Source organism: Carassius carassius, chromosome 8 (assembly GCF_963082965.1).
Source record: "Carassius carassius chromosome 8, fCarCar2.1, whole genome shotgun sequence".
Lineage (NCBI taxonomy): Eukaryota > Metazoa > Chordata > Actinopteri > Cypriniformes > Cyprinidae > Carassius > Carassius carassius.
Window position 1 is genome coordinate 15,051,500 of NC_081762.1, and position 25,625 is coordinate 15,077,124.

Below are 25,625 nucleotides of genomic sequence, written 5' to 3' on the forward strand. Positions count from 1 at the left end.
GCATACAGACGTCGTGTCGACGGAGCTCTAGCCTGAGTGATGGTATTTAGCACTCCCACTGCGAGATCAGCGGGTAACCGTTGAGTGCCCATACATGGAGGGACCACAACTCCGGTTGAGGGTGCCAAATCGAGCCCCTGGCCTGCGAGAGGAGGTCTCTCCTCAATGGTACCGGCCACGGGGCGACATCTGCTAACTGCATCAAATCTGGGAACCATGGTTGGTTCTTCCAAAGAGGTGCTACAAGCAGTATTGAACATCTCGTTTCTCTCACCCGTTCTATCACCTGCGGAAGGAGGGAGACGGGAGGGAACGCATAAAGCGGGCAGCACGGCCATCTCCGTGACAGCGCGCTTTCGTTCTTGGAAAAGAACGCGGGGCAGTGAGCGTTTTCGTGGGACGCAAAGAGGTCCACCTCCGCCATGCCAAATCTCTCCCACAACAGCCGGACTGTTTGCGGGTGTAGAGACCATTCGCCCGTAGGGACATTGCCTCTGGACAGCCTGTCTGGACCCAGATTCTGCAGTCCAGGCACATGCACTGCTCTCAGCGAGCGCACGTTGCGTTGAGCCCAAATCAGGAGGCGTTCCGTCAGCCTGCACAGGTTTCGGGACCCGAGACCGCCCTGGCGATTTATGTAGGACACCACGGACATGTTGTCCAAACGGACTACGACGTGGTGATCCTTGATATGGGGATAAAAGCGCGTCAGCGCGTTCTCCACTGCCAGCATTTCCAGGCAGTTGATATGATGGAGCTTTTCCCGTTCTGACCATAGGCCAAAGGACGGTCTGCCTTCGAGCAGCGCTCCCCATCCCGAAGTGGAGGCGTCCGTCGACACCATTTTCACACTCGGGGAAGTCCCCAGGCTTACACCTGATCGGTACCAGCCGTTCGCTGTCCAAGGTGCTAGAGCCGCCACACAGCTCTGATCGACCTTGAAATGCAGCCGGCCAGACGCCCACGCTCTGCGCGGCACCCGAGCCTTCAGCCAGAACTGCAGGGGGCGCATGCGGAGCAGGCCCAGCCGCAGAACCGGAGATGCTGAGGCCATGAGACCCAGCATCTTTTGACAGTGTTTGAGCGACACGGTCGCGCCGCAACGGAAAGAACTCGCTGTGCGCTGAATGCCCATCGCGCGCTGTGGTGACAGCCGCGCCGTCATGGAACACGAGTTCAGAACTATACCCAGAAACAGGATCGTCTGACTGGGGTTCAGCGAACTCTTCGCCCAATTGACACTGAGGCCGAGCTTCTCGAGATGATCGAGTAAAACGGCCCTGTGGTCCACGAGCTCCGCTCGTGATCGGGCTAGAACCAGCCAGTCGTCCAAATAATTCAGCACTCGTATGCCTCTGAGTCTGAGAGGAGCGAGCGCTGCATCCATGCACCTCGTAAACGTACGAGGAGCTACGGACAAGCCGAATGGCAGGACTGCAAACTGGTATGCCTGGCCCTCGAAGGCGAATCTCAAAAACCGCCTGTGGTTTGACGCTATCTGTATTTGAAAATACGCGTCCTTCAGATCTATTGACATGAACCAGTCCCCTCTGCGAATCTGCGCGAGGAGCTTCCTGGTCGTGAGCATTTTGAAACTGCGTTTCATCAATGCCTTGTTCAGCTGTCTTAGATCCAGTATGGGCCTGAGACCCCCGTCTCTCTTGGGCACCAGAAAGTATCTGCTGTACAGCCCCCCCTCGCTTTGAGCTTGAGACACAGGCTCTACAGCCCCTTTGCTCAACAGTTTTGATATTACGGCCCGAAGTATGTGTGCTACTTCTGTTTTGACCGTAGTTTCGACGCGCGCTGAAAAGCGCGGTGGGCGTCGAGAAAACTGTAGCGAGTAGCCTCTCTTTATAATGCCTAGCACCCAATCCGAAACCCCTGGAAGCGCTGACCATGCATCTGCATGAATGGCTAAGGGCTGGATGCGAAACGCGCTCTGTTGACTGGGCAACGGCGGCGCTCGAGTGTGCTGCGCATCTGAGGCGGGGAGCGCGCTGATCACAGCGGGCAGATCGCTCTTCCTCGACCCCGTTCCGGCGCTTAACCGACTGGAGGGAGGCTGAGCGGGTCCTGTGGGACTCGATATACCTGCGAGTAACCGTGGGCTGCATGTGTGCACTTTTACCACTTTCAACTCGCCGTCTGCCTGTGCAGAATGTACGTGCACGGGCCTCGTTTTTACAGAAGCCCCGCACCGTATGTGATATAGTGTATGTGAGCACTGGGAAGTGGGCACGTTTACTATGCGGCGCGCTCGACCGATCTGAGGCGATCTTATGTGCGCTAGCCCTGTGTGCAGGGCTGTGCTTACATGTGGGGATGGGCACTGGGTAGTGGGCATCGTCACTGCATTTAAAGCACCATCGGCTGTGGCCGGACGAACGTGCACGGGTTTCGTTTTTGCAGAAACCACATGACGCTTGTGACATAGTAATTGTGGGCACTGAGAGGTGGGCACGTTTACTATGTAGTGTGCGCGACCGACTTGAGTCGACATTATGGGCGCAGGCCCTGTGTGCAGGGCTGTGCTTATATGTGGAGATGGGCACTGAGGAGTGGGCATCGTCACAACATTTATAGCACCATCGGCCGTGGCCGGAACACCAGAAAAAACACTCTTTTTGTGAAACATCTGGGTAGCCGTGATAACGGCTTTTGTGTGCAGGCAAGCGGGCACTCGTGCAGGCTTGCGCATTGCAGAAGACACTGAGGCAGTCACAACTCTTGGAACTGCAACAGCGGCGCGCTTGGGTGAGAGCTCGGCCGCAGCGGAACTCGAACACCGGCGCTTTCCCAGCAGTGCTAGGATGCTTTCGGGGCTTCTGGCTTCACCGCAATCCTCTGCCGCGGCTCCCGCGGCGCGGGGCGACGGCTCGAAGAGCGAGAACGGGGTCCCAAGCTGCGTTGCTGACGCTGTCGCGATGACGCAGCAGGAGGCGGTGGGTGTGACTGAGAGCTCTGTGGGGCCGGTCTAGAGCGGCTAGCTGCAGAACTGGAGCGCTTCGGCAAGAAGTGCTTGAACGCCTGTGAAGCTTTCTGGTCCTCGGCGAATCTCTCCACAAACTCGTTGACGGAAGATCCAAAGAGGCCGGCAGGAGTTAGCGGAGCGTCAAGGAACGCAGCGCTCTCAGACTCCTTGATGTCAGAAAGCGTCAGCCACAAATGCCTCTCAGCCACCGTAGCGGAAGCCATAACCCGTCCCATGGCCTGTGCAGCGGACTTAGTAGCGCGGAGGGAGAGATCCGAAGCACTCCTCAGATCCGCGAGACAGATCGCTTCAGGTCCCATCTCATCCAGCTTGCGGAGAAGATCGCCCTGGAAAATCTGTAGCGTCGCCATGGTGTGCAACGCAGACGCAGCCTGCCCAGCAGCAGAGAATATCCATGCGAGCAGCGTTGACGTCATGCGGCAGGCTTTGGATGGCAACGCCGCCTTAGTCCGCCGTCCAGCAGAGGGCGGGCAAAGGTGCGCTGCTATAGCCTGTTCCACCGGCGGAAGTGACAGGTAGCCTCTGTTCTTAGCACCGTCCAGTGTGGAGAATGCTGGCGAAACAGATGAGCGGATTCTCGCCGAGAATGGAGCGTCCCAAGCCTTCGCCACTTCTTCGTGAAGCTCAGGAAGAAAAGGGGCGTGCTTTGAGCTTGTGGAAGAGCGCTCATCCGGAAGATAGCTACCATCCAGCCGGGAACGTGAAGGGGGCGCTGGTGCAGACCACTCGAGGCCGAGGCTCGCCGCGGCCAACGAGAGTACACGCATCAGCTCCTTATCGATATCCCCCCGTCTGCTGGGCCTCTGAGCAGCGGGCGTGAGATCCACGGAGCTCGCCCAACCCTCACTGCCCGAAGCAAGCAGAGAGCACGTGTCTTCTTCCTCTGACGCGGGCCTGAGATCCACTTCCTCAGATGACGCGTCGGCAAGCAGCGGACGCTGAGCATCGGGAAGCGATGCAGGGGAGACCGGCGAAGCGGAGGGAACCGGCGAGCTTGGCCGAGCTGGAGGCGGTTCTGGTAGGCGCTGCGAGCGGCTCTTCTTACGGCGCTGCGGCGCAGCGGATGATGCAGGCATCGAGAAGGATGCCAGGCGAGTCCTCAGAGTCACCATAGGCATCAACTCGCAATGAGGGCATCCGCCATCAGCGAGCGCGAGCGCTGCATGGTCCTCACCCAGACAGGAGACGCAGATGACGTGACGATCTCCTTCGCTGAGCGGGGTTCTGCACGAGCCGCACGAAGGCATCTTTAAAAAGACGCAGCTCTTTTGTGAATGTGCGTCGCAGGGCGAACACACACACAGGATATTACAGAACAAGGATTGTAAAGGATATGGGCGCCGGATAGCGCAGCAGGAACGGCAGTGGAAGGCGGCGGTGCCAGCGGCTTCAGGATGGCTCGTCCTGCTGATATGCTCTTCCAGACGGCGCTTGCTTCCTCGTGATCCAGCGATGCGTGAGCTTCGCTGAAGAGATGAAAAATCAGGTGAGTCAGCCTTTTCGAGCTCCTTTTATAGGTTGGGCCACACCCGTTTCGGCAGGAAGTGGCAAGAAGGGCGCGAAGCGCCCTTATTGGTCTGATGTTGCATCAGCCTGCGCTCGATAGGCTGTGCAGTTGCCGCAGAACAAGCCAATGAGCGAACGAGCCGTCTCGCCTATGGCTGTGTACTGCTGCAAATGCCCTTTACAAAAATACAAAATTAAGGATAATTTTTTGCTTCAGTATTTCGTGAAAAGAGACTTTTACTTTTACTTTTACTTAGCTAAGACGCAGTACGAGAGAGCTCTCGTAAGAGAACTCTGTTTCCGGTTGTTCTCTCACATTAAAATCCACCGACATGTTTGTTTAGAACGGTTTTAGAATGTTTTCACATGCAAGTAGAGCTTGATCTGTGCACATTTCTCTCCTGATTCAGATGAGATGACTTCACTGGAGATGTACAAGAACAGCTTTGACTGTTTCAAGAAGGTCATATGCAACGAGGGCTTCTTCGGCCTCTACAGAGGTCAGTGGCTTCGTGCAGCCAGGCCATCGGTGACGCACCAACAAAAAGCATTTTCATGAAAGCCAGGGGCAGGTCATCTTCCCTCTGACCTTACCTGCTTTGAAGAGATTAAGTCTACCTTTGCTGCTTGAGGGGACAATGTGCAGAGCATGAAAGGGCACATACCAGCACAGGAACTTAACAATGAAGAACATGAATGCTCTACGCGGTCAATGGCGCTCAGATAATGAGTATCTGCTCTGCTTTTAGAGCTGGAACATGAGTTTTTAAAGCATTCTGTGAGGTCACAGATTCAAATTGTGATTGCAAGGCACAATTGCCATGTGACCTCCATTGAGAACACTAACTACTGGTATTTGTCAATCATAAAGCTGACAAAAGAGAGTCTGAGATCTTCATCACCCCTGCAGAATTATAACAGGGGATGGTATGAAAAATCAGTTCTCGTTTTAACCGAGCGTATCAGTGCTTTATGACAGAGCGCGTTAGTTTTAAAGTGCTTTTGTTTTACATAAAAATAGTTTTTAAACAAAAAAAGGGGGCAGTCCAGGCTTTTAGAAAATGCATAAAAAATACTTTAAAGACCAACACAAAGTTGACTGTACATTTAGTACACAATTGCCATCTTGATGTGAAATGGTAGATTATTGAGCCACATGATTTTCAATGCAACTTAAAAAAAAAAAAAAAGAGTAATGTTTGATAATTAGGTTAAACTATAATTGCAGGTAAAAAAAAATAAATATATATATATATATATTTAATTTTATTTTTATTCTAAACAATCTTTAGCATATTTTTTCATCTTTTCTTATCAGATCCCTTAATGCAGGGCATATTTACTATTATTTGAGGCACAAATTTGCTCAGGCAAAGTCACACTGATTGTTTATTGACAAATGAGATGCTTAGAAATTGGTAAAGACAACAGCCGATGATGTCATTATCCTGGCAAACACTAAACAATCAGCAGCATGCAAGAACAATAATTGTTTACAGGAATTGCAACGGATGATTACGTTTGAAAAATATTTTTTCCTAATTCATCTGCTTGTGTATAGACACGAATGCACTCCGTAGGCAATGCATGCAGGAAATGTTTGTATTCATCTAGCTGTGTGGCCTATTTACACTCGTATACTATGCCCACATTACTGCGCTTGTTTGTTACAGCCGGGGGCGGGTCATCAATTTTAAATCAGATTATTTTGTTTATTTTTGTCTAAGCCAAAAATCTGCATTGTAATTGAGGGCTGTGTAAAGTTTGGTTAAGGCTGTTTTTAAAGGGTAAAAGAGTTTGTAGTACCGTTAAGTTTCCAATATTGAAACACTCCACATCAATAGTGTTCATTAGTGTGTGGATGATAGGGAATTGGAGACAGCACTGCAGCTTTTATATATTGAGGAAAATCGTGCTTTCCTTACCCCTGTCTTTTTTAATCAACTTGTTTTCTAATTATAGGCCTCGGTACCGCAGCTTCTGGGCGTGGCTCCCGAGAAAGCCATAAAGCTTACAGTAAGTGCTCTGCCTTCACCACATCAGCGTGGCCTCTTAAAACCAAAGCCCTTAACTCCTCAGAAATACACCCCTCCGTTTCTCCCACCCACCAGTGCCTCGCCTTAGCCCATTAAAAAAAGAAGTGAACCTGTTTTCTGTTTGATCTTAATCTCACAGTTGCCACTATATGTCAAAATTGCAAATTTTTTATATCAGATTTTATATCTCAAAAGTCTTACCTGATATCCCACAGTTGTGATACAATTGCCACTTTATATTTCAAAATTTCAACTTTAGATCTACAAATGGTAACTACACAACTACTTGATAATGATATGATTTTGTATTTCAGAATTGCAACATAATTTTTCACAGTTGTGATTTTCTTACAGTTGGGACTTTATATTTCAAAATTGCAACTTTATAACTCAAAATTGTGAATTTATATCTCACAGCTGTGATTTTTATGTATTACAATTGTGATTTCAGTATATCACAGTAACGACAAATTCTTGTAATGGCGACTGTCTCACAGTTTTTTTATTTTTATTTTATTCTGAGCCACAAATAGGCTACCATAAGAAAATCTTGGGAATGCACAAAAAACCATGTCTTATTCACTGACAACCTGCAATCCAGTTTAAATGGGCACTACTGTACTGTATAGTGCAGACTTCTATAGATGTGTCCATTTAAATTAAGTTACTTTTGCACATTTTCTTAAGTGAATTGGGTGCTAAAACAATCCCAGTACAACATGCAAGAGGCATTTGAATTCTGAAAAAAATGCTGAACTTTTTGCAGATTTCTGTAGGTGCTAAATATAAAAAATATCTGCCATGAAGTTCTCTTCCTCCAAGAAACTGTAGATATCTGATGCTACATTGTTTTGTTTTTTTTCACAGGTGAATGACTTTGTGAGAGGAAAGACTATGCAAAAAGACGGCAGCGTTCATATACCTGCTGAAATCTTGGCTGGCGGATGTGTGAGTAGCTTTATTCTTTGATACGCAAACATATAATCCATTCATCACACAGTAACAATACACTGACAATAAGGAGTTTAGTTTTGAATGTCAGTGGGCTTTGAGGTCTAAGCCTTGGCCTGAGGGAACACTTCTCTCCTTTTGTGAGGTGATTGAAAAGACACTTCAGCCCCATCAGTGTTTGAAAACATGTATAAAACACTTCTCCTCTGTCATCTCACCTCTAAATCATAGTCTGCTGCTGCCCCTCACAAGCATTAACAGGGAATCACTTACCCTTTTCATTAGAAGCGTAAAGTTGAAACTGACATTATTAATACATCGATTACATAAGCTTCAGTTTATTCTTGTCTGAACTGTGTGAAAGCGAATACCTTCAGTTCGGATTTCAGAAAGCAGTAGCCTTCCTGTTTGTGTCGTACCCGAGACCTATCAAAACCAGACCCTGCTTCTTCAAATCTGCCATGACCCAGGTCACTGAAAGACCCTCTTTCATATGACAGTGATCATTAAAACATTTCTGCACATGTGGGTTTCCATTTAAAAGTGTCACAGAGTCTTAGATGATTGTGAGTGTCGATTATACCGACATGAGTGCATTTAGGCCACAAGATCTCGGCTCTGAGATTTGAAAAGAGATGGCTACGGAAACATCAGGTTGGTTGCAGATGAAGTCAGCTCAGAAAGGGAGCTTGTGCCACAGAGATGTGTTTTTCCTCTTCTGATTTCTCTGACAGCTCCTTTCATCCCGGCCCGAATCCCCGATGTTTGGCCTGGCAGGATCCGCTCCCTTTCTCACGCCTGTACATGCGCCGCTCGCTCAAAGCCGCGTTTATTGACACTGCAGCCACGGCAAATCAAATCTATTTATTTGGTTTGTGAGGGAAAAGACTAGACTGCAGATTTGCACACCGTGAATGTTCCTGTCTGAGGGAGGAGAGTAAAAATCACAGAAAACGAAAGGGGGAAAAGCAAGAGATGTTGAGAGTCATGGAAGTGCGGTGATTAAAATTTCACGTTTTTTTTTTCTTTACGTTTCAAGCTCATCCCTTCTCACATTGCAGATTCTGAATTAGGCCTTTGACTGTTGGCAAGAGTTGATCATTTGGTAAGAACAGCACGAGGAGTTGGCTGGATTCTTATCTGGTTGTGTGCTGGCCTTCATTTGAGGGCTGGGTTACTCAAAATACTCGCGTAGCCAACCTAAAGTGCTGTAGAGAGCGGGGGAAAACCGTGGCGTGCATACAGTGACGCTTTGTTCATTTGCTGTGGGAGTTGTGTAATTTAGCTTGTCCATTGTTTCTCAGCATTCGTAAAGGTTTGTTAGTCTGTTGCGAAACTTTTTTTTATCACCGTGGTCTCATTTCTACATGAAAACGCTTGTGTAATCCCATTTAAGTGCGAGGAATGTGAACGAGTATTAATGAAGGGAGTCTAATGTTTGTGTCTGGCGGTGAGCTATTGTTTTTAGAAGACTGTAGCATTGTGTGTGTGTGATGCTTATGTGCTTGGTCTTCAGTTGCGCTCATCTCTCCAGTAAAGAGTATATTAGGTATCTTCCCCCCATCAAACACACAAACACACGCTCTCTGTGCCTCTGGGGATTACCTTGCCTTGTAATTACCACCGAATTATCAAGCCGACGCTGGCTCACTCTGCACTCAAATCACATTTCTTGCAGTCACGTTGCAGCACGTGCGTCCCGCTCTTTAAACTGCCTCTCCGCCAGAGATGATTGATCTGTTGTCTCCCTCTAACCGATGTTATTGCTTGCTTTTTGCTTGTTCTCTTTGTGTAACTTTTAAAATATCCAATTAGTACCCAATTAATGCGGCTAATAGCTTGGCCCGCTCCTTAGTGCATTGTTCCTTGCCAAAACAAGGGGGGGGGGGAAAGATTGCTTTCGGCCCTGATGCCATAATTAACCATAAAAGATTACTTTCCACATAAATAAGTGGCATTTTCCATGAATAGGGTACGCAATAGGATGAGAAACTCGTAACTACTTAAAAAAAAAAAAAATGTTCAGTGAAAGGAAGTGCTTAACCTTCAGAAAATGTTGATTTGTGACTTGTGGGATTTGGCCATTTTTCTACCAATAAACATTAATTAAACAAAAATTAAATACACAACTTTTGCTTTTGAAAACTTTTTCCCATAATTAATCAAAAAAATGGTTTAGGAGTGAGCTTTATACAATAAACACTACAGTTTGTGTAAAAGTTGAGAATATGAGATTTGATTATTTATCAATATAATCTTCTCATTATGCTGTAGAAAAAGATCCAAATTATGTTACCATTTGGGTGTCACAAATTAAAGGAATGTTATATCATTTTTTTAATTGGTGATTTGTTTCTGTCACAGGGTTGTGTGCAAGTCAGCTATCATTAAGTTTTTAGCATATGAAATTCAAACCTTTTTTTCACTATGGTGAAAATGAAAAAAGTTGAATTGTTAGATTCAATACAGGAGGTTTATTTTATAGATTATTATAGGTAATAGTTTATCTAACATTTCTAAACCCATGGGTTTGTGCCTCTAATACTTAAAAAAAAAATTAATTGGACCAAATTACCAAAATGAACCATATTCATGAAATGTGCCAACTATTAAGTCGGAGCTGAGAGTTCTGAAAGGTAGGAACCCCTTTCTGCATGTCTGAGCTGTAATTTCCTCTGGAAGGAAAGTGTGGGTCATTGTGGTCCATCCTATTTAAAGTGCACCTTCAATGAGATGATAATGATCTTTATTTTTAAATATGCTGCCTCGTACTCAATGGGATTTTTAAATGCACACACTTGTGAGATTCGAGACCAATTTACCAGATTCCCGTAAGACCGAATATCTCTGAAAGAATAGAGGAATAAAATCAACAAAAAACAAACAGTAAGACTCTTCTGTATTCAGAAGGAGGGCTGAGGGAAGGAGAAGAAATCCATGGAAACTGATTTCCATCTAATTACACCGCTCTGTTTTTCTGCGTGCAGCCTCAGTAACTAGGAGCAACAGGAAAGATAGGGCACGGAGGCGGCAAGCGGCCAGCCTCTTCGGCGAGACATGTTTAAATGCTTCTGTTGCAGCCTCACATGCCGTCACGTCAAAGCCGAACCGTTTCAAAGAGCTCGGAGGAAGCTGTTCCAACCTGCAGATGCTTTTTATCTGCCTCACAAGTACAAGGTTGGAGACATGAGGTTGTTTTTTTGAGAGGCCCCCAGGGGCCTGCATTCTGTGTGATGTTTCAGGAACCGTCTGTCTTTGGCAGGTAAAACCTCCTCCTCCTCCTACAAAGAGTGACAATAGCACAATCATAGGTCCTGGTTTAAAGCATTGTCCTCTTATGACATGAATATCATGTTACTTCCCTCTTGTCATTTTTGTTTTTTTTCACTTTGAGTTCATCAGAATGTATTTACAACTTTAGCAAACTGTTCTCAGATGATCCGTACTTACGTTCAGCAAACATTTTTTTAACCCTTCTCACTCACAATCATGATTGTTCATGAAGCTCTGTGAAAACCTGTATGTTTGTGTTGTTTCTCTTCAGGCTGGGGATCTCAGGTGATCTTCACAAACCTTCTGGAGATCGTGAAGATCTGACTGCAGGTGGCAGGAGAAATCACCACAGGGCCATGCGTCAGCGCTCTCTCTGTCATCCGTGACCTGGGTTTCTTTTGTCTGTACAAGGAATGTCACATTCACACAAAACAACCTGAAACCTAATTCACATAGGTGCTTAAAGTACAGGTATGTACTTCACTGCTATATACTTTTTCCTATGTAATAAAACAATATAAGAGTATCAAGAAATCCTACCCCATATAAAACTGTTCAGCAAGGATGCATCAGATTGTTCGAAAGTCTGACGGTGAAGACATATGTAATGTGACGCTATTTCAAATAAATGCTGTTCATCAAAGAATCCTGAAAGAAGTGTGACATATTTTCCACAAAAAGATTAAGCAGCACCACTGTTTTTAACATTGATAATAATAGGAAATGTTTCTTGAGTACCAAATGATCATATTCAAATGATTTCTCGAGGCTCGATTGACACTAAAGTCTGGATGGCAGTCAAAAAATCAGCTCATTTGAAAATATATTGAAATCGAAAAAGACTTTGACACAATATTAAAATGTTTACTGTATTTTTGATCAAATAAATGTAGTTGTGTTGAGCATAATTAATAAAATAAATTTATATTTATATAGATGTTTATGTTTATTTTCATGTTTTTCTCTATAGATATTAAGTAAGGGGTCATGAGCAATAAATGCCAACAAAAAGTGCATGCTTAATCTTAATGTCTATGTACATACTACCTATCCTAAAATTATGCAGAACTAAGCATTTTTATTACATTTATTGAAGTGTTTGTGTATTTGTTTGTACTGTAAGTGTTTATATATTTAACATCTCCTCCAGAATCCCTTCAAAATACAGTCTGACCCACCTTGTACCACACTAAAGATCTAGAAGAGCATCCTCAGCTCTCTAGCGCCTCCCACCTGTGGATTGACTCCCTGCGCTCTTTCTTATATCAGTCATGCTCCACATTCTTCAGCAAGTCTCATACATACCCACCCACACACACCATCAGGCCTTAATCCACCCCCTGCGGTCTGCTGCAGCAGTCGGACCAGGTAGCACCAGCCTCGTAATACTGTGAATGCCCAGCGGCTCCCTGAGTGCTGCTCTTGTGTCCTGTTTTTCCCATGAGGCTCAGCAGCGCTGCAGGAGAAGATCTCCAGTTTTTCTGCTGCTGCCGAATGCATCTGAGTAGGGATGCAGAGCTGCATTCCTGAGGCTTGGAGAGCAGTAGGTTTGCGGAGAGCGAGTGTTTTGGTGTAAACAACGTTGTGGGGACTGCCATGATGGCGTTGGGTCGTATCTCATCCAGTGGCTGCATTCTCTGACATTTTATGGACAGCTGGAGAGAGATGAATGAGGCGTGTTCACCTCTGCGTAGGTGTTATTTAATGCTAATTACATGTAGACACTTGATGTTGGTTTATGCTGTAATAATAACTGAATGTTCACTGCTTAGAGATAGTAGAGAGGACAGGAAATAATGGGAAAGAGAGGAGAACCTTAAGTCTAAATGCTTTAAAAAAGTGTGTGTGTATATGACACAAGTTGGACTCAAACCCACTTCATCCACTCAAGCACAATGTCTCAATATGTCAAAGCATGCAAATATATATATATATATATATATATACATATATATATATATATATATATATATATATATATATATATATATATATATATAGTACAGACCAAAAGTTTGGACACACCTTCTCATTCAAAGAGTTTTCTTTATTTACATGACTATGAAAATTGTAGATTCACACTGAAGGTATCAAAACTATGAATTAACACGTGGAATTATATACATAACAAAAAGTGTGAAACAACTGAAAATATGTCATATTCTAGATTCTTCAAAGTAGCCACCTTTTGCTTTGATTACTGCTTTGCACACTCTTGGCTTTCTCTTGATGAGCTTCAAGAGGTAGTCACCTGAAATGGTCTTCCAACAGTCTTGAAGGAGTTCCCCGAGAGATGCTTAGCACTTGTTGGCCCTTGTGCCTTCTGTCTGTGGTCCAGCTCACCCCTAAACCATCTCGATTGGGTTCAGGTCCGGTGACTGTGGAGGCCAGACCCCATCACTCTCATTCTTGGTCAAATAGCCCTTGATGCCTTCAGTGTGACTCTACAATTTTCATAGTCATGAAAACAAAGAAAGCTCTTTGAATGGGATTGTGTGTCCAAACTTTTGGTCTGTACTGTATATATATATATATATATATATATAAATGTTTGTATGTATGTATGTATATTATATATAATATAAACATATACTGTATATTATAAATAAATATATTTAATATACCAACATAAAATATTTTTCAAAATATATACATGCGTGTGTGTATTTATATATACATAATAAATATACACAACACACATATGTTTAAACAAAAACCTTTTGGATGCGATTTATCCCGATTAATCATCACATATATATATGTGTGTGTGTGTGTGTGTGTGTGTGTGTGTGTGTGTATATATACAGTATATATATAAAATCACAATAACAAAACTAAGATTCAATCGGTTCAGTCAGTGTAGCTGTTTCTATTGTATCTGTTGTATCAAATCCAGCCTTTTGTTTTCCATATTGTCTTTAAAGTATCTATACCTCATGTACAGTTTCGATATCACTCAGTAGATAACAGTAGAATGTGCTTCACTTATCAGTAAATCACATGACTGGTCACTTTAAAAAACCTGCTCCTGTCGTCTGGCCGAGGCAGGTAAGTCTCCAGGGCTCACCTGTCAGCCTGTCGTGGGAAAGGAGCCTTTATTTCAGAGTCATGGTCGGGGGGGTTCACTGCCGTACACAACAGCCTGTGTGTGTGTAAGAATGTTGAATCCGGTGCCTCCCCTCCATCTGTGTCTCTCCTGAGCCGTGCGGACAATGTGCTTTGAGTGCAGGAGACGCGCTGCAGCCTGCTTCTCTCAGACGGCCTGGCTCCTCAGGGTCCGGCCCAGGCACAGAGCTGTCTTTGTCAGCCTAATTACCCCGCCTCTCCCCTTCTGCCGCTGCAGGGCCTCCACCACTCCCTGCCCGTGCTCCAAACTGAAGACACACACTTCATATCACATTCACACACACACACACACACACCTGCACGTGTGCTGTTGTCGAGTTATCATGTGCACTGAAGGCCAGTGAATCCAGATGTTCCCACATTAACGCAACCCTCACCTCCAGCACTCCGGGTTCTGCCAAAGCAGATGAGCTAGACCTTGTCTTTTGGACGCAGGGTTGATTTTATCTGCTTTCGCAGCAGGCAGTCCTCCCTGGCCCGCAGGACAGCACAAAGATCACTTTAGGAAAGAGATACCTCGGCTATCTGCTCTACCTGTGTACACGCTGCAGATTAACCTTGCGAGTTTAATGAAGCCTGTCTAAAGCGCACTTCAGCTGGGCTTTAAACCGTTCTGCTGAGAGGAAAATCTCTGTTTCTCCACTCCTGGCTGCTCGCCAGCGCGCTAAAGACGAGGAAACAGAATCCTGTTGAAGGCACGGCTTTGTTTGCGGTGACAGGCGCAGGAATAGTCTCCGCGACCCTTCTTGCAAGAAAAAAAAGCCATGGCGAATTTTTATTTGAAGTGACAAGTCAGAAACAGCACAAAACAGGCTCATTCCACAGGGCTGACATTAACACACCATAAACCGAACTCCCAGAATACCTCACAATGCGATGCTTCTGCAGGCCTCAAATGAAAAAGGTCTCTGTAATATACCTCATATAATATTAACGTCTTGGATTCTGACGTAACGTGTCAATCATCTCAGTCTCCAGGGTGCAAAATCCTGTTTTCTGAGATACATCCCCTTCTCAGCCATCTACTTCCCCTGCTACACACACACCAAGGCGGCCCTGACTGATGAAGATGGGCGAGTGGGACCTGGCAGGCTTTTGCTGGCAGGGGCGCTGGCGGGTAAGCCACCACGCACTCTCCGGTAGCCGCCTGCCACCGCTGGCTCCATTGTGGTTGGCCGTAATTAGAGTGCTCAGTGATTTAGGCTGTGTTTTGAAGTGCAGCGCGCCTGCCAAGGGTCGGATATTTTCCACTGTTTAATATATAGGGCCTGGAAGTTTGTGCCTTGAGCTTTGAGAGTGTTAAAAGATAAAAAAAATCTCAAAGTCCCAAAGTAGCCATACTGCAGGAGCAATAAACAGATGCGATACTGGCATGACCAGCCCAACACATCCACGATCTGACTTGCAATATTTTTACAAGTCTCTCTTTCCTCATCACGTATATCATACGATCCAGATCTGATGTTGATTTTAATATTTTACTCTTGTGGTTCAGCTTTAAGAAAACATTGTTGAAAAGACGACGTCTTTAGCCAAGCCAGTATGGTTTGGAATGTACGTTAAAAGAGAATTAATATTTATTTCTAATCCTTTTTGCCTTTTTAGATTTACTGCTTCTTGACTTGAGCATGATATGAGATTGAAAAGCCATACATGGTCAGAGAGAGCTTAGCATTCCTGTCTTCCCCAAAGTTTTATATCTGTCAGATGGTTTGAAGCTAGTTTTTATGGTTAGGTATGTCCTTATGGCATGTATCACTCAGTTTACCATTTATCAGCAATTCAAGCTTCAAGGCAATTAGTGATTTACAGTCAGTTCGGGAAATTTAATTACACGCTCAGTTTGTGTGCCATTATTGGTGAAGCAGGCAGACTTCTGGGGTATTGACCAGCATACAGTACAGTTGGATTTTTCCCTTTCTCGTGCCTGTTCTTGAGGAACTGTATGTATGTATTAGAATTTTCATATAGTATTTCTTTCGCTATAAACCCCTGTTCACACCAAGAACGATTAACTATAAAGATAACGATAAAGATATAACTCTAAAAATATTACAGAATAGCAGTCTCCACACCAAAGCTAAAGGCATGGAGAAACTACATCTTTTTTTCAGCTGATGAATGATACAGACATTGACATTAACACCCAATCAGAATTGGATCTTGCTGTAACACGCTAGAGAATTAAGCGGCAAATGAGTGTGCGCTTCGAATAAAATAGACGATATTGTCCACTGGTGTGGATGCTAACATAATTTCATATATTTCAGATTTATTTTATTTATAATTTTGGTATTTCAAGCATGCCCAAGTTAATGCACTAACTGGAGTGATTAAATTTTTTTTAACAGCATTAAATTTAATTTAATGAAAGTGTTTCACTTTAGATTTCGCTAATGATAGTAACACTGATACAGACAGGACTAAAATGTGAAATGTTTTTCTAAAGATATTTTTGTGTTCTTTGAGCTCAATAATGAAGGTTTTGCGAGAGAAAAGCTTGAAATTATTCAGATGGAAGTATGTTTTTTAGATGTTAAAATAAATCTCTTAAACATACGGTGGAGTCGGCGTGCTGGCCGCGTGACTGCTCAGGCTAAATGCTATCGCTGATTTAGGCTATTAAGAGCTGAATTGGTGCCTCAGTGACCTTTGTGCCGGACAGCGTGGGACAGGCCTTATGCCAGCCTCATTATTAAGCATTGTCTGGACCTTTAAATAAAAAAGGATGCATACCGGTTTGATAAATGGTGCTTTCCGCTTGAGATACTTATAATATTTGATAAAATAGGCTTTCGGTATTTATTTGACGGAATTAATTCATGGCACGCTGTGCATTAATCATAGATGGAGTCGCAGAGTTTACATACGCTAATGTTTTAATCCTGGCCCGAAAACTGAATTAAACTGTATTCATGGATCTGTTATATTCAAATATGATGTCTATATCCCTGAACTCATTACTCCAGTGTTCTAATGAATTCAAATCAAACTCTTTATTGACATGTGTGACTTCTCTTTAGGCATGCCTGCCGCATCCCTGGTGACCCCTGCTGATCTTATCAAGACCCGGTTACAAGTGGCTGTCCGTGCAGGCCAGACCACGTACAATGGACTCATTGACTGTTTCTGGAAGATTTTTCGGGAGGAAGGGCCTCGTGCCTTCTGGAAAGGAGCTGGAGGTATATCTCATAGATGTACCTGAGACTAGTCATGCTAATGTTTTTTGCGACAAAAGATTTTGCAGTTGACCTTATATTTTAAAGTAATGTAAAAAATGATGTTTATTAGGCACTACTCCATAACCATCTCCTAAGTATTTTTTAATAAATGTAGAATCTATACAGACTGCTTTTTAATGCTTTTTCTTTTCTTCCTCACCTCAGTTTGGAGTGACTCTAGTGACCTATGAGCTCCTGCAGAGGTGGTTCTACATAGACTTCGGTGGACAGTAAGACTCTTACACCTCCTAAAACTTTGAAATAGTTGCTTTCTTTAGAATTCTTCCATTAGGAAAAAAGCTCTGGGCCACGTAGTGTGATTGTGAAGAGCACTGAAATGAGCACTGAAATAATAGCTGTTTAGAGAGGGCTGGCTTTGTAGCAAAGACTCTCATTCCGACAAGCACTTTGTTACAGCTGAGGCAGGAAGGCCTAATTACTACACAAGAAAGCTTTGAACGCCTGGACTGAAAGCTGTTTGCCGTGGCATCGTTATCTCTCCTGCTGAAGTGAAAAACACCCTCGCTTTATGATTTAGAAAGGGTCAGCTGACTCACTGGAAGCCTGGAGGTGACATTTCTAGAAGTGCTCTTCCATAGCCACATGGCTCCATGTGTCCAAGTGATTTGAGGTGGGGAGAAATGCTTTGACTGGAGTCTGTTCCAGTTCTGGACAGAATGACCTTATTTTCCCATGGAATATTGTGCTGTCCTCAAACCCAGAAACCACAGGCGCATATACAGTAAAAGAACATGGTATATATACAAACATGTGTGTGGATTTGTTTTTATACCTGTTTATATATTGATTCATGTGGCTCAGTTGGCACTTTAATAAATATGTGCTGTCATATCGAAAAGTGTACTGGAGATAAACAGCCTGACTGAATTGTGAAAACGAGAATATTTGCCTTTCAAGTTGTGGAACACAAAATAAATGAAGTGGTTTCCTGCCTTTTTCCAAATCTTTCCATTTAGGATACCGACTATATTTTCGGACATTTTATGACATCAGTTTAAATGAAATCATACAGGTATGACGCTCAGATCTGAAGCTATTATGTGAAAAAGAAACATATGACCAGGGATGCATTATTATTGAAGTTCCAGCTGATTCTGATAATTTCTCTTGTTATGATTGTTAACTGATGGTGTGTGCTTATATATATATATATATATATATATATAACTATTAATCGCGATAAATTGCATCCAAAATAAACGTTTTGGTTACATAATATGTTTGGACTGTGAATATTTATTATGTAAAGATAAATACACATACATGCATGTATATTAATATATATAATTTATATGAATATAAATATATAGGTACATATATATGCTGTATGTGTGTTTTATATATACATAATAAATAAACACAGTACACACACATATATTGGATATCTATCTAGAGATATACAGTAGATGTAAAGAGAGATATATAGATATAGATATATAAAATGAAAGTTAAATATTCCTTTTGATATCTGCTATAAATGAAAGTATAATGTTTCAATTAGGGAAAAAATAATATATGGGAATGTTAAAAATATGCTTTTTATAATAGAGAAGAGTTATTTCAGTGATGGCAAAGCTGAATTTCATCATTACTCCAGTCTTCAGTGTCACATGATCCTTCAGAAATCATTCTAACATTATGATTTGCTGTTTAAGAAACATCTCCTATTATTATCAATGCTGAAAACTTGTGCTGCTTCATATATATGTGGAAACCCTTAATATTTCTTTGGTCTTACTGACCCCAAACATTTGCCTGGGACAGTGATACTGTATATCGACAAAGATATGAGACAGTCAAATTTAGTCCATTATACAAAAAAAATGCATGACACAATCAAGCAGTTAGAATCAAGTATTCCAGAAGCTGTACTAAAATAGAGAACCTGAGGAAATAGCACATGCATATATGGAATGAATGAAAAGATGTATTACATATGTGGTCATTGTGAAACTCTATTCACATGTTTTTTCCTTTGTCATAAATCTACATAAGCACATAGACATTGACATGTTTATTTTATTGCTTATGCGAATTTAGATGTAATTTTAATATTCATGTCTGGTTTTGGTGCTTCAAACGGATCTGAGCTACATGATTATGATTATGATTTCATTCAGGCTAAAACGGTACAAAGACATCCTAAAATAGGTTTTGTGTCCTAAATGGAAAGTGTTTTTTTTTTTAAGGGAAGGCAAGAAACTGGTTCTGGTCTATTCATTTATTTTGTGTTCCATAACTTGAGGGGAAAATATTCTTGTTTTCACTATCGAGACAGGCTGTTTATTCTTTCTGACAGGACACAGCCGAATGTAAAGTTTCCCTTTGCTCCTCCTCCTCATCCATCTTCTCTCTCGCTCTCACTCTCGCTCTCTCCTCACCACAGAAAACCAGCTGGCGCAGAGCCTACTCCCAAGTCTCGGATCAGCCTCCCGGCGCCTTTAATCTATTTTTAAATGTAAATCAAACCCTATTTTAATACTTTCAGTTGTTTTCTTCTATTACTTATCTACCTGAAAGGAAAAAAAAGATCAGTGACAATTACTACAGTACACTTTCTTATTTCTTTATTAAATTAACATGTTGCATATTGCAGGGTTTTAAAACAGTACAATTGTATCTAGTTAGAAGTGACCATGTTGTATTGTCTAAATGATAGATGTGTAACTGTTTACATTTTCTTTTCTTTTTTACATTTTCCCTTTAACCATAAAACTATTTAAGCACATAGTAATTGTCATCAAGGTAATGACATAGAATGTAAAATACAATGAACTCTCGCACAACAAAACTACATAAAGCGCATGGAAATGAAACCTAATTTTAATGCTAAGCAACAAAGCCAAGAGTACAACATCTAAATATGAAAATTCTGTCATTTAATCACCTTAAATTCATTCCAAACTTTATTGACTTTATTGTGTGGGACACAAAATAGCTCTTTCCCATAAAAAGAATGTGTTCATTATTCACGTTAATTATGGAATGACAGGTGAGTAAAAGGAAGTTACATTGTCTATTTTGCTGACATGATAGACAAGCTTTGCTAATTATTAATTATAATACAGTATATATAATTTATGAATGGGCTTAAACAAGTCATTCTTTTCAGTTATCTGCCTTGTCTTCATTTCCGAATCAAAAACATTAAGCACATAAAAGTATAATATCATGATTTGGACAAAATTGGTCATGTTTATTTTACATGCATTCCGAGAGGACCAATCAATAGACAGACATTTCTTATTCATTTGCTGTACACAGTCACAAAGACTCTGCGAAATCAAATTCACAATATGATTTATTTGCTGTACTACAAATGTAGTATGGTTTGATTAATTTCATACTTTGCACATTCATATTTTATAGAACATTTCTTAAAGTAAGCCTAACTATTCAGAGAGTATGTGATTTCAGATGCAGTAAACGATTAATCTCTGGATTTTAGGAATTGTCAGAAAATATTGATTATTCATGATTTGTCCTCTAAACCAGTTAATCACAAGCCCTCGCCACGCAGCGGAATCTAAAGTCTGTATTGGTCATGTAAATCACAGTTCAGACTACCTATACAACGTTAAACCACCTACTTACCCTTGACCCCAACCTAAACCCTAAGCTCACTTTAGCCTTGGTAGCAGATCCTGACAGCATAGGCCTACTGTTTGTATTGATTTGATCCACTGAAGATATTTCAGAAATTTTCTTGACAGGTGACTGCATGATTGAGTTGATTCCCTTTTATTGGTGCAAATGGCACAGTACTAGTGACATGCTAATTGGGTGTGTTACATCAGGCTCAGTCTGGGTTGGTGATGACTCTGATCCTGTGTTTACGTGGCCAGCTCCACTGTCCCCACAGTTGGCACGGAGCTCCATCAGCGTGTGTCCGAAGCAGGACCAATCCTCACTGTGGGGCACAGCCAGCTGCAACAGATGAGCGTTTTAGAAATCCAGTGCCAAAAACACCCCCCACCCCCCAAAACGCTACATCAAGAGCAAAAGCTACGCATTACATGTGCTGTCACAGTGTGGGAGAGGAAAGAGATCACCACACATTGTGATTCAGAGACAGAACAATAAAGCTGCTAGTTTGGCCTTTGAGTGCTGAATATTTATCGTGTCAGTTCTCAGGAAGGGGAAGATGGGGACTATGGGCCGGCTGGGTGACGATGTGGGATCACTTTCTGCTGTCAGAGAGTCAGATTTAGATGAGAAAGGACGGCTGCCTGCCGCCCAGGCTGAGAGAGAGAGAGAGAGAGAGAGAGAAAGAGAGAGATCTACAGGGTATAATTAAACAGGAATAGAGAGGTGGGTGGAGATGACAGCCACTTCCAAACCCAAGACCAAATCAAGGTCTTTCATCGTACGGCAGGGGGCCTCAAGAGGTCTTCATCAATAAATGACCACCATATTCTGTACACTATACGTATTTATGCATCTATATATATATATGTATATGTGTGTGTGTATGTAACTGCTCCTGAATAGAATACCTTCATGCAAATCCTTCCCAGCTACTGTACTTTTATCTTATGTGTAACATGCTCGTGTTTCTGCGCTTTAGTGAAGTGAAATCGCATGGCGCCATGCGCGAAACAAGCAGCGAGCACAGTATAACATAATAAGTTACAGAAAAATGATAGAATACTGACACTGACAACAAACCTGTCAACATCTCATCTGACCACAGGAGACTCTGAATCGGGATATTTTCTCATCTGACAGAAGTGTTAACAGCTTTCATGCGCATCTTTAAAATAAAAATATCAGATCAGAAAAACATTAAGAATGATGTTTATTGTTGTTGATGTCGTTTCTTTGGCCTTACACTGTGACCCACCAGTTGAGAGACACTGATCTAACATTTTATTGAGCTTACCACACAGTCGTTATGGAGTGGCGGGGTCCTCACTATGTTTCTTGACATAATTTTGCAGGCAAAAGTTATTTATATGAATTTGGGATTTTCCTTAGTTGTCAGTTATAATCATCAAAATTAAAAGAAATAAACATTTGAAATATATCAGTTTGTGTGTAATGAATGAATATAATATACAAGTTTCACTTTCTGAATGGAATTACTGAAATAAATCAACTTTTTGATGATATTCTAATTATATGACCAGCACTTGTATCATGTTTAACTTAAAAAAACAAAACAAAAAAAAAACAACACAACACAATGCATGCTTTAAATCATAGATTCAATGTATAGAAGAGATTATCTGAACAGAATTCACAATGCAAGGCTAATACGTAAAAACACTCTTTGGGGAAGTCATGGCCTAGTGTTTAGAGCTTCTGATGGGTCACTTCACTTTGCCTTGCCACAAGGGGCAGTAGAGCAGATATTCACATTTACCGTCTTCTTCTATGGTCAACTAGAATCATACAGCAGCAAAGCACGAGTTTAAAGAGATTCCTTAGCTTCAGTACATCACTGAGTATATATATACAGGGGGTGACCCGCGGTTGAAGAACAAAATCTATTTCAACTGTAAACCACCCGAAATGGCATCTGAAGTTTATGCAATATGACTCAAGCGCAGTGAAAACATGCGGTGGTGATCCAAAGCAAATATTTAACAAAGTCTACTAAATATAACACAAAGGGACCTTGGCAGTCGTCAGAAGTGGTACTTCTTGCCGCGACTGGAAGTTGGTGACTGCCTTTGATGACAGAGTCCATGTTGAGTGCTTCATGTCAAAGTCTTTTGTAAATAATCCCCGTTCCACCTAAACCCTTCACTTCATTTTATTGATGACCCACTATTATCATCAGCCCAAGGAGCCCACATGCTCGACCGATGTACTCTCCAATTACCACGATACACTGCGCTAAGATTAGCACTGCCCCACACGAAAAGAACATGGTGAACATGGCAGTCCTGGTAGTGTGCCGCTCTGTAGCGGTGGTTAAGTCATGTGGAGACTGCCTTAAAATAAGTAATTAAAATATTAAAACAAAAACAAACTAGCCACGCAGAAAGCTTGGTAAACATGCAAACCTTTTATGTCAAACTCTGAGAGATTCAATTTCACTTCCACTTTCATTCTGCATCTAGGCCATACTGGGCTGGTGATGACAGCCGAAAATAATTCTGATAGAAGAATAATAACAGTAATTTCGCACATTACGGTACTCATTAATGAGAAAAGATTCATACCTCTTCAATGTTATATATCCACACACGTCCCTTCTTTGCCCCCAGAGGTCCATCTGACGCAGTTCAGATCTGGGGCTCCCTCTATTGTCACACTAGCAGTGGGCACCTGGACACAAAATACAGCTCTAATCATATACAGCTTCATATCAAATACATATCAAAAATAAGGCACTCATGAAGGATAAAGGACAGAAGTTGACTCTCATAGCTCAGGAGACTTCATGGAGTACTTGGTTCAGCAGTTTGGGGTCGGCAAGATAAGTCTCTTTCATATACCAGCATATACTGTACAGTACACTAAGAGTTTTAAATGTTTTTGATATAAATCTCATACGCTCACCAAGGCTGCAATTGTTTGATGAAAAATACAATAAAAACTGTAATATTGTGAAATATTAGTACTTATTAGTAGTAATTTCCATTTTCTATTTTTAAATGTTTAACAAAACTTAGAAAGTTAAAAGTATAATGTTTTAATTGGGAAAATAAATAATAAAATCAAATAGAATGTTTAATATTGTAGAGAAGAGATCAGTGAAATGTTTTAAGTATATTTAAATAAATATGTTTTTAAAGTTCTTATTCTCACTGAGGCTGCATTTGTTTGATCAAAAATACAGTAAAAACTGTAGTATTTATAATACCCAGATATATAATTCCCAGATGTTTTAACTGTATAATGTGAATATTTGCAGTTTGAAATAATGGGGAAAAAAATGGAAATCTTAAATATCACAAGCAAAATTCTAACCTTTTTATTGTCATGTTGCTAACTCAAACATTAATTACAGCACTCTGTGTTTGTCCATATCTTACTCAGTGCTGGGTTGTATTTAACCCAGTATTTTGGAATAAAGACAGACACAAATAAGACAAATGTTAAATTATAAAATGAATGTCGATCGTGTAGCCCTTTTGGGCTCACCTAAAACATAAAATATCAACCAACAATCTCAAATTCTCTAATTCATGCAAGAATGTTAAAAAAATACAATAAAATATAACAGTGGATTTGGACTTATAAATGTCACCACAGAAAACATGTCTTCAGTTTTTAGATATCAGCCATTTAATGTAAACATACAGAGCCCTTGTGATAAAATGATGTCTAGTCAAAGCTGAGCTCCAATGGGAAGAAGACATGAATCCACAGCTCTACTGGAAATAACTATGAGTGCTTTTAATGATTTCATAAATCATTGTGGAAAGTTGCTCCGCACACATTAATGCGATACACAGGCTCTGTTTGTGCGCGTGTGTGAGGTTGATTTCTGCCTATTACGTATGACAGTTAAGACTGGCCTGACATATGTTGTCAGCAAAGATGGAAGCTGTACGCTGGCTAATACAAAAGCTTCCTCGCTTCAGAACAGGCTAACCACAGCCTGAGAGCTATTAGCGAGCAGCTTCCTCCAAGAGTCAACTGCAAGGTTAAATTGGCTGCAAGCTTCTCTTTGTGTAAATTGGAACCAGGCGAGCCCACAGTCTGTTAATGGTGTTATGAGGGAATTTCTTTATAAGTTGACAATGGAGAACTGTTGGCTGCTTTCTGGCACAAGATCTTAACCTGTTTACGCATGTGTCCTGATGTTTTGGATAATGTGCATTGTTCTTGAGGAAACACACACATAGACGCACACACTCATCATCTGTTCTCAACTGACCGAACGAGCTGAAAAGAAGTAACATAGGTCAGGGTCAAAGGTTACTGATATGACACTAAAGGACAACTTTACTACTATACATGAATTCATACTTTCAACACTAATAGAATCAGTGGCATGTTTCTTTTATTTGTTTTATGGTAAGGTGCCACAGTGAAAAAAAAAAAAACAATCTGGGAACCTTTTACAACAAGTTAAATGTAGGGTTGCAAGTAAAAAGAAAAAAAAATTATATATATATATATTATTACATATTTTGACGTAAATACCGTTACAGAAATATATTGGTCTAATCAATTATGAGTTAATAATTATATATATATAAGGAAATATCAATATCTCATACCGAACATTCTAATATTCTGATGCCTACATTTACTAGTAGCATTGAATACTAATAACTGGTAAACTGTTTTTTTTATTTAGTTAAAATTGTTTTAATATCATCCATTTGTTGATGATTGGCCAGAATATTTTAATAATTTAGTATCAAACAGAATGTTAATATTGGTGCATGTTTTAGAATGCTAATCATTCATTACCATGGTATACAGTTTATACTGTATCAAATTAATCTAAATATTGTTGTCTAGTGGTTAGCATAAAAGCACACGGTGCTCAAGTGGCAGTTGTGGGTTGAAATTAAGCTCACATTCTGTCCT

General features: G+C 41.7%; 1 pseudogene; it reads left to right on the top strand.

Annotated features, from left to right (window-relative positions):
• The window catches only part of LOC132144874 (electrogenic aspartate/glutamate antiporter SLC25A13, mitochondrial-like), a 43,079-nt pseudogene extending 21,867 nt beyond the window's left edge, over positions 1 to 21,212 (top strand).
• The last annotated feature ends 4,413 nt before the right edge of the window (positions 21,213 to 25,625 follow it).